This window comes from Lutjanus erythropterus, chromosome 2 (genome assembly GCF_056507025.1).
Source record: "Lutjanus erythropterus isolate fLutEry1 chromosome 2, fLutEry1.hap2, whole genome shotgun sequence".
Classification (NCBI taxonomy): domain Eukaryota; kingdom Metazoa; phylum Chordata; class Actinopteri; order Lutjaniformes; family Lutjanidae; genus Lutjanus; species Lutjanus erythropterus.
Genome location: NC_139318.1, coordinates 24,576,691 through 24,585,708, shown reverse-complemented (window position 1 = coordinate 24,585,708; position 9,018 = coordinate 24,576,691).

The window sequence follows — 9,018 nt, the reverse complement described above, 5'->3', positions numbered from 1 at the left end:
TTGCTGATGTTGAGCAGAAGTTTATTTTCTGTGCACCACTCTGCAAGATTGTTGTTTTCCTCCCAATATAAAGTCTCATCATTGTTTGAAATCCAGCCTATGATGGTGATGTCATCTGTGAACTTCTCACCAGAGATTTCTCCATGTCGGGTGCTGCAGTCATAGATGTGCAGCAGGTGAACAGGAGGGGGCCGAGCACACAGCCCTGTGGCACTCCGGTGTTGAGCACCAATGAGGAGGAGGTGAGACCACCAGTCTGACATGTTTGAGATGAAGTCCATTATCCAGTTGCAGAGTGTGGTACTCAACGAACAGCTTCTGATATATGTGTTGTTCTCCTCAAGGTGAATGAAGACTGTATGGAGGACAATGGCATCCTCTGTAGATCTGTCCAGTTTGTCTGCACGTCATCAGAATGGGGGTGAGTGCAACAGGATGACTGTAGTCATCTAGACTAGACACCGCTGACATTTTTTAGGCACAAGGACGATGGTGGCTGTCTTGAAGCAGGTGGGAACACTTGCCTGTGTGATATGTTAAAGATGTCTGATAGCCTGTATTTCTTCCTTAACACCAACAACATCACTGTGACATCACTGTGACATCACTGGATGCAGGAAGAACAACAGATTTTACAGGAGCACATACTGATTTATTGCTTCAGTTGACTACATTTACCATCAACACTGATGGGACATCCACATGAAAAGTGGAGGATTTTCCCTTTAAGCACTTGACTTGAGTAAATGTACTTAGTTACTTTTTATCACTGCCCCTTACTGTTAAGACAAAAATTATGCTGCTATAAAATCTGTACAACCCTTAAAAAAATCACAATCATCTGTTGGGACAGAAATCTGCTGTTTAAGCGATTATACCTGCAATTCTCCTCATAGATGACTCTGTAATGATCTCTGACTAACTGCTTTATCTCCCTGATCAAATTTAAAGTCTTTGGACTTCGGACTGGGTGGTCATTTCTCTATTAACACTGGACGCGTGACATGACTGCAGCAGACACAGTCACCTCGGGGACCATAAATCATGCACCGGCCACCAGGATATTCTTTAATGCCAACCGAGATAGTAGAGGAAGAAATCATTGAGAGGCGATTTTTCATCCTGACCTCATGGATTTATTTTGTCCCGCATGTCTGCCTCCTCAGTCGTCTTAATCAGATGTGTTTCTTCACTCGCTTCATGATGATTCTCTTCATCTGCATCATTATTATAATTACTGAATGATGATACATGACATAGGGGTGTAAATATGTAGAATTAAGTGACTTTAAACTCTCTGTGAGAACAAAATCCTGTCTAATGCATTTTTAACCGACTGCAAAAAACATATGACCTCTACAGAGCATTTGAATCACAGCTCATATCTCTCTGTATTTGCACTTAGGTGCTCAGACTGTTTTTAGGTTAAGCAAGAGTGCAGCATCCAAGATGAGCCCAGGGTCTGATCTATCTTTCCTATTTCTACAGCTGATCCTTGTTCGGTGACGCTCTTGACGCACCTTCTTCAAGCTGACTACTGGGAGCAGTTGCTGTGGCAACCTCAGGATCATATGACACTTTGTCTCATCTCTGCCTTCTCCTTTCTGCATTCCTCCCTTGATAACTTGTTTTATCTTTAGTTGGAGAACAACAAACTGCATTTCATCCACACACACGTGTGACCTGCTGAGTTTCACTCTCCTGTTAGTTCTTAAGTTTCTGTGGGATCCTGGAGGTGAAAGATATTTATTTAATCCAAAAAACTGGAGGTCATTTACTGTGAGTAGCTGTGCTAAACCAATAGCTCATCCTTTTTCCTCTTGTTTTAACAAGTTGAGTTGAGTTGAGTGTACAGTGCATTAAAGACGTGTTTTCTCACCCTACTTTTGCTTCTACAGTCCCTTTTTGTCACCTCGTCTTGTGGGAGAAAAGGTCTGACAAGAAACCTCTCAGATGGAAATGGAAAGCATGTCCCAGACAGCACACTGTAATCGAAACAAGTCAAACAGGAAGATGAAGTCTGGTAAAAACAGTTTTACACTTCCACAAAAACTAGTCCTGACCATAGCAATGCTGTAGGGTATCTGCTAAGTGGACAGTGGTGTGTCACTCAGTAATACACTCACATAATTTTTCAGGGGTTTATTAAGCCTGCATCAGCAGCCTTGCAAGCTCGGGGGACTGTTGGCACAGCGGTGCTGCTGCCCTCTCTGGTTAGCAAATGACCGAACAGTCCCATATGGGCTGGAGGAGCTGCAGCTTTGTTCTGCCTTCACTTACCCCGTGTCCTTTTACTCACACCTGCATATAATGTACTTCTAAACCTTTTTTAAGCTTCAATCCCACTTTGATAAACTGCAGAGTTTGTGGTTTGATAAAACAATAGAAACTTGTTCTTGCTGTTCTCTGAATACAAGATGTCAACAATCAGGCAGCCATAAGGCTGTACATGGGCACAGTGGTGTGTTACCCTAATGCTAAAGCTAACAGTGCTAAGAGACTCAAACCCTCAACCTCAGAGACCACCAGCTAAAATGCAGAGGTCTAAGCTGATGCACGTAACATTAGCCATGCTACTACCTCTATTGACTTAGTAGCTACAAGCAGGTGCAAGTGAGAGAAGACCAAAAAATATTCAATGCAATATATGTAGTCGGGAGTCCCTGCTCCGTCTCTCTATCAGCTAAGGGGTCCATCACCAGAAAAAACATTGAATACTCCTGGTTTAGAGTGTTAGCATGCTAACATTTGCTAATTAACACTAAACACAAAGTGCAGAGGCTGATGGAAATGTCATTAGTGCCGCAGGTTTGTTCATTAACAAACAAGTATTGGACATGCACCCCAGCCTCTTGGGTGAAAGCTCTGTGTTTGTTTGAGCCATCCATCCACCCCACCACCTCCTCAAGGTGACTTTCATGCTCTTTATACTTAGTCAAAAGCCTGGTGCGTCTTACACAGCAGCTAGCACGTACCGTGCATATCTGTCTGAGTCACAAAGGGGCCGTGGCAAAACATCAGTATATATTTGAATTGGGAATGACCACCATAATGATTATAATTAATCATGAGGTGAGCATGGATGTGTGCACCAATTTTCATGGCAATCTATCCAAGAGTTGCTGAAACATTCTCCTCAAAACCACAAATGTCAATCTTGTGGTGACATTAGATAAAAGGTCAAGGGATCAGCAACTATGATTTATCCTCTGGGATCCATGAATATCTGTACAGAATTTAATAGCAATCCATCCAGTGGATGAAGAGATATTTCAGTTTGGATAACAAAGTAGTGAACCAATTGACAGACTCATACAGGAGTATGACTAAAAAACTAAAGTGAGAGCATTTCCTGTCAGGGCTGAATTCACAGCTTTTCTCCTTGGCAAACTTTCCAGACTGGGTGTTACTACACTCATTCTTCCTCTTAGACTTTAGTTCTATGAAATGTATCTTGATCACTAGACATTTTTCTCATCAGCACCCTTTCCTTTTGTTCCCTGTCACTGTCCCTCTGCACAGTGTCCTTCTCTCTGGAGTCCTTACTTCAAACACCCTCTGTGATTTGGGTTGTATCTCATGCTCCTTGCTGTCTGACGTCAGCACCCTTTTCACTGCACATTTCTACTCATCTCTGCTGTTCACCTTCAGTCGCCTCCAACTTCATATCGTCTCCTCCGCTGCTTTGCAGCACCCGTTTTCTTTTGTGATCCCCCCCACGCCCACTTCCACTCACGTGCGCTCATGCATTCTGCATCTGCACCACCACATCCGCCCAGTACTTTTCCTTCACTCCAGTCTCATTTATATTCCTCCCTCCCTCCCCATCTCTATCTTCCCCTTCTCCCTCCCTCCCTCCTGTTTCTCCCCTTGTGTTTTGCGCTGTCTGGGTCACTCTCAGCTCCTAAAAAAGCCTCACTGCCTGCACTGGGCTCTCTGGTATCGCTTATCTAGTCCATTATTCTTAGTACAAGTACTTCAACAAACATAATTACATCTACACTGTAATTCTTGCTGAGAACAAGTGAATGTCAGCACTTTTGACAGATGTAAATGGACATTTGTCAGCCCACATGCTTGAAATTGTGATCAATGCACTGATAATTTAGTGATTCTTTTAGCCAATAGGATTAAAGTTCATTGATGCTGGATGCCCTGTTTTGTCAGAAAGTCTTCTTTTCTCACAATGCTACCTTATCGACATCATACAAAACCTGGATGAGAACTTTCACACATTATTCCATAGTAAATATAAATTATAATGAAGAAATGAGGGCTTTAATTAATGCATAAGCTGTTGTTTTTCCACATGTAAAAAAACACCCAACAGTGTCAGATTTCTACTTCATCTGTCAGTGCATGCTCACAGTATTGTAGTGCCTCCTGCTTTCCCAGGGTGCATCAGTGCATGGAGATGTGCTGGTGTTGTGCAGGTGTTCAGACAGTGGAGAAAGTGGGTCATGTTGGGCTCGAACAGACACAGTGCAGTGCGCTGCCAAACTACAGCGCTCCAAAATGATGGTGTGTTTATTTATGCAGGTTTTAATCAAAAACTGTCGTATCAGGAGAAATCAACATCAGTATAGATGATGGCCCATTTTTCACAAGCATGATGGGAAATTCATGAACCATTGCATTTTGTTTCAGGTGAGACAGGTGAGGTTCTGGTTATCTTTTGGCAGGTTCATGACAGAAATATACAAACAGATCTGTTACTAAGCATCTGTCTCACATGAAAAGCCAGGGTGCAGTGGGTCAGGCTGCCATGCTGTTCACCTTAATGCAACACACAAAAATAGAAACTCATTAAAAGCTGTTTTTCCTCTCACTAATCCTTTGCAGATTTCCCCTTTGACAGCTCATTAACAAAAAACCCCTGCATGCCATTCTGTTTCTGATGGTTATTATCAGATGAAACGCCTATCTGTTGCAGCATATTTTCACATGTCAGTGAACTCCCAGCCACAGCAGCCTCAGTGAGGTGGTCTAAAACAGTGTTAATCTTTCAAAAAATATGTTATTTCAAAGTAACTGAAAACACTACTGTGCACTGTATGTTGTATAGTTCGCTCACTCAACTTAAAATTTTGTTGAACAGCTTGAACACAAAACCTTTAATTTGCATAGTAAATAATTTTGAGCTGGGTCAACTTGAAAATGTATGTTACCTGAACTTAAGTTGAATAGGTTAACTGAACTTGAGAAAACATGTTTAATAAACTTAAGTTATTAAGTTGAACCAACAACGGTTCAGTCAGTATGTCAGCTAAGCACAGAGCGAGTTTCCATTGTTTTCTTCAAACTATTTAAAAGAGCGGTCTCAGGAGAGTTTTAACTCACACAATGCATTCTGGGAGGTCTGCTAATATGCTGCAGCTCAACGCTAAAAATAAACACTGCTCTGAGTCATTTTTACTGTGTGTACAAGAAAATAATAAGCTGGTAAAAACAGGAAATTTATGTTAAGAAAGAACATTTTGGCAGTCCATTTACACACTGCTTCCTGTTGGTAATATGTGACTGCCCACAACATACTATACTATACATACTATAACTATAATTCCCTTTAATAAGTTTTCCACTTTTTAACATGTAAGCACATGTTTTTTTTACATACTTCACTGATGCATGAATGCTTTGGTTGCTCCATTTGAGGAGGACAAACCACTGACCTGGATATTTTAAAGAGATTTAAAGCGGGAACAAATGTCCCCCCTCATACTATCTTTATAGTCACACACTTTTAAACCCATTTTAATACTGGGTGGCAGATTGCCTTGCTGGACCTGCGCGGCCCACGGTCATGTGACGGCCTATAGAAGAACTTCACCAGATGGTCTCTCAAAGAGGGGCCAGTCCAGCTCACAGGGTTGAGGGCAAAGCTCCCGTCCCCATTTTTTTTGGACAACATAATCCTTTTAAAATACCCCTGAGGCAAAGCACACTGCATTTTTTTTTTATTGAGTATTGTTGGTTCAACAAGGTTGGAGCAGCAAATAATAGGGTCAGACTCATTGAGACAAAACAGATACAGATTAAGAATTACTGAGAGCAAAGAATCGAAATAAATATGACCAGAGGGATTGAGTGCTTTTGTTTTTAAAATTTGAAACTATAAAGACGTGATTCTTTGTCTTTTATACATCTTATATATCTGGGATTCCCTGGAAATTAATGTGAATCTCAATATTGCAAAAATGAACTTTAATTTAACTTAAAAATAGTGTCTGGGCTGCCTTAAAAAATTAAGTTGACTGAATTTGAAAGAACAAGTTGAGGTAAGGTGGTAAAAATTCATAACAAATCAACTTTTGGGTTAAATAAACTTGATATTTATTCAGCTGTACTTCAGAAAACACCTTTAGGTAACTTAAGATATTAAGTTATATCTTAAAGTGTACAGAGACACACACCATGTTTTCATTATATATATAAAAGAAGGGTCTCAGGACAGTTTTAACTCTCACACAATGCATGCTGGGAAGTCTGCTAATATGCTGATCATGTTTCTATAGAATTTCTAGTCTAAAGACTTCAAATGATGAGTTTGAATTAACTTAATTAAATAAAACTTAAGTTAACAAGAGAAAAATTGTTGATTCCTCTTAATTCCTATATGCTTGTATGTATGTGTCACAGTGTAACATAAAGAAAGTGAAGCTACTAGAAGTTTCTGTCAGCTTTTCTGTCCATAAAGCAACAGAATTTATTAAATGGATGATCACCTTTACTCCTGCTGTCATACAGGCTGTAATCCTGCATGGGAGCGCCCTACATACATTCCTCAGCATTTTATTCCTGTGTATTATCAGTAACAATAAAAAAGCCCACACAACCACAAATACCCCACTGACTACACAGATTGGTATGGTGTGGATGGTGGCTCAGGCTGCAGCACAGCTTCAGTTGATGGAGAGCAATTGCTATGAGAAAAACAAAAGCAAACAAGTTGATTAAAACGGAAACAAACTCAAGGCTTCAGGACAGAAGTGCCCAAATATTTTCCCTTGGAGGGCCAAATGTGAAATGCACTCATGGACCACTGGCCCAAAAGCAAACATCGATTGTACAGAATGATACTATTGAGTGACAAAAGCTCAGTCCAGTTTGGGAACTGAAGGGTGTCCGGGTCAGGTCTAGCTCAGATCAAAAGTGTGCAGTGTGGACACTGTCAAAGTGACCTCGAACAAGGGACCAAAACCCCAACTGCTTGGGGTGCCTGATTCTGAGCAGCATCCATCACACCTCACCCTCAAATTGCATGTGTAACCTATGCTTGTGTAAAATAATTAACAATGGAGTAAAAAAAAAAAAAAAAAAAAATCAAATTTCCCCCAAGGGGGATTAATAAATGATCCCAAGTTTCCTTGACTGACCTTTCTGTCTGTTGTGTTCAGATTATGAAAAATAATTAATAATTAGGGATACTGAAAGAGTATTTTTACCTTACAAAAAAAGAAAATGACATAAATACTGATTTTATGTTATAATTTATTATATTCTAATACATTATTGTAGTTTTTTTTTTTTTTTTATTGTTAGAAACATCTTCATTACACTAAAGCAGGGCTGCCCAATCACACTTTAGGCAGGATAATATCATATGTTCTTGAAGTGATACTTTGAAGGAATGTAACAGACATTTTGGAGATAATATAGAAGATGAGGAAATGGATTTCAGTAACATATGATATAAGAAGATGAGCTGCTATGATAAAGCATTAAGGACTATACACTATTGCATGAAATAATGTAATGTATATGATGTGCCTGTGTGTGTCTTTGGCTTTTTTTCTGTAGTTTTTAATTTTAATATTTTATTTTCTATTTGGACAAATTTCATTACAAAACGTTTTAGAATTAAACTTAGAACTTTAGTTTAATTTAAATAATGTCATAAGAATATTTTTTCCTCGTTTTGAACGCATAAATATCATATAGTTTTTATTTTATATTTATATTTTTTATGTTGTGCTTTCGTTGTGTTTTATGCTGAGTAGTGATACAAAGCAATATCCATTACAAATCATCTGTGGAGACAGACTGGACATAAAAACACACTGGTTTCTAAAGTGAACAGTTTCACTGAGCCACTGAGCAGACTGTCTCCTAACAGTCAATAATCAGGATACAAATAGTGCTTTACCTTCCTGTTTCAGTGATGACCTGCAGCTGAGAGGAACCTCTCTGACCCCTAGTGGTAAAGATTTGGTTTAAAAAAGGTGTTCATTCAGTATCATTCAGTATCCAGCAGGACAGTAACCCCTCGATGCGGCACGCAGATGTGGGCGGGACTGAACGTCCGACGGGTGGAGCGTAGCCATAACGCCATCTGCTGGACGACTGCAAGAAGCACAAGATAAACTCACTTAACTAATATGATGAAAAACTTATATTTAATACAACTTTCCACTGGAAAAAAAAAAAAGTACAAATAAATAAATAAAAAAATAAAAAATAAGTTACACACCCTCTAGGAATTAGCTGCATTCAAGCTCATTAATCTCCAAATTTGAAGTCTAATGCAGCTTTATTCTGAATTTTTCAGCCTGGACCCTATTCTTTCTTGTTTTGTGTCTAAGTGACTAGTGGGAGACAACAAATTTTGAAGTAAGTCTAGTATTCAGTGTCCAGCAGTAATCCTTGGGAGAAATGTGCCCTTCAAAGTATGTCCACTAAAAGTTATTGGCAGGCTCAGATTGTTATTCTAAGTTTCTGACAACATAATGGAAAGCATCGCTACAGAGATAAACCTTTTTGTTAAAGAGCAAGATTTTGTTTAACCAGAAACAGCCAGACACTTATAGAAAGAATTTTAAAACAGATTTAAGAGATTTAACAGATTCAAAGTTGCTAGAAACAAAATAAAACCCATCAAAACCGCTCTGGTTGGCCTTTCCAGTGTTTAAACAATCATTAACTCTAATTTGGTCAAAACAAACCCTTAACTCACAGATGTGAAAATATCAGGAGAGGAGCTAGAGGGAGGCTACACATCAGATAAGTGGTGGAGGGAGA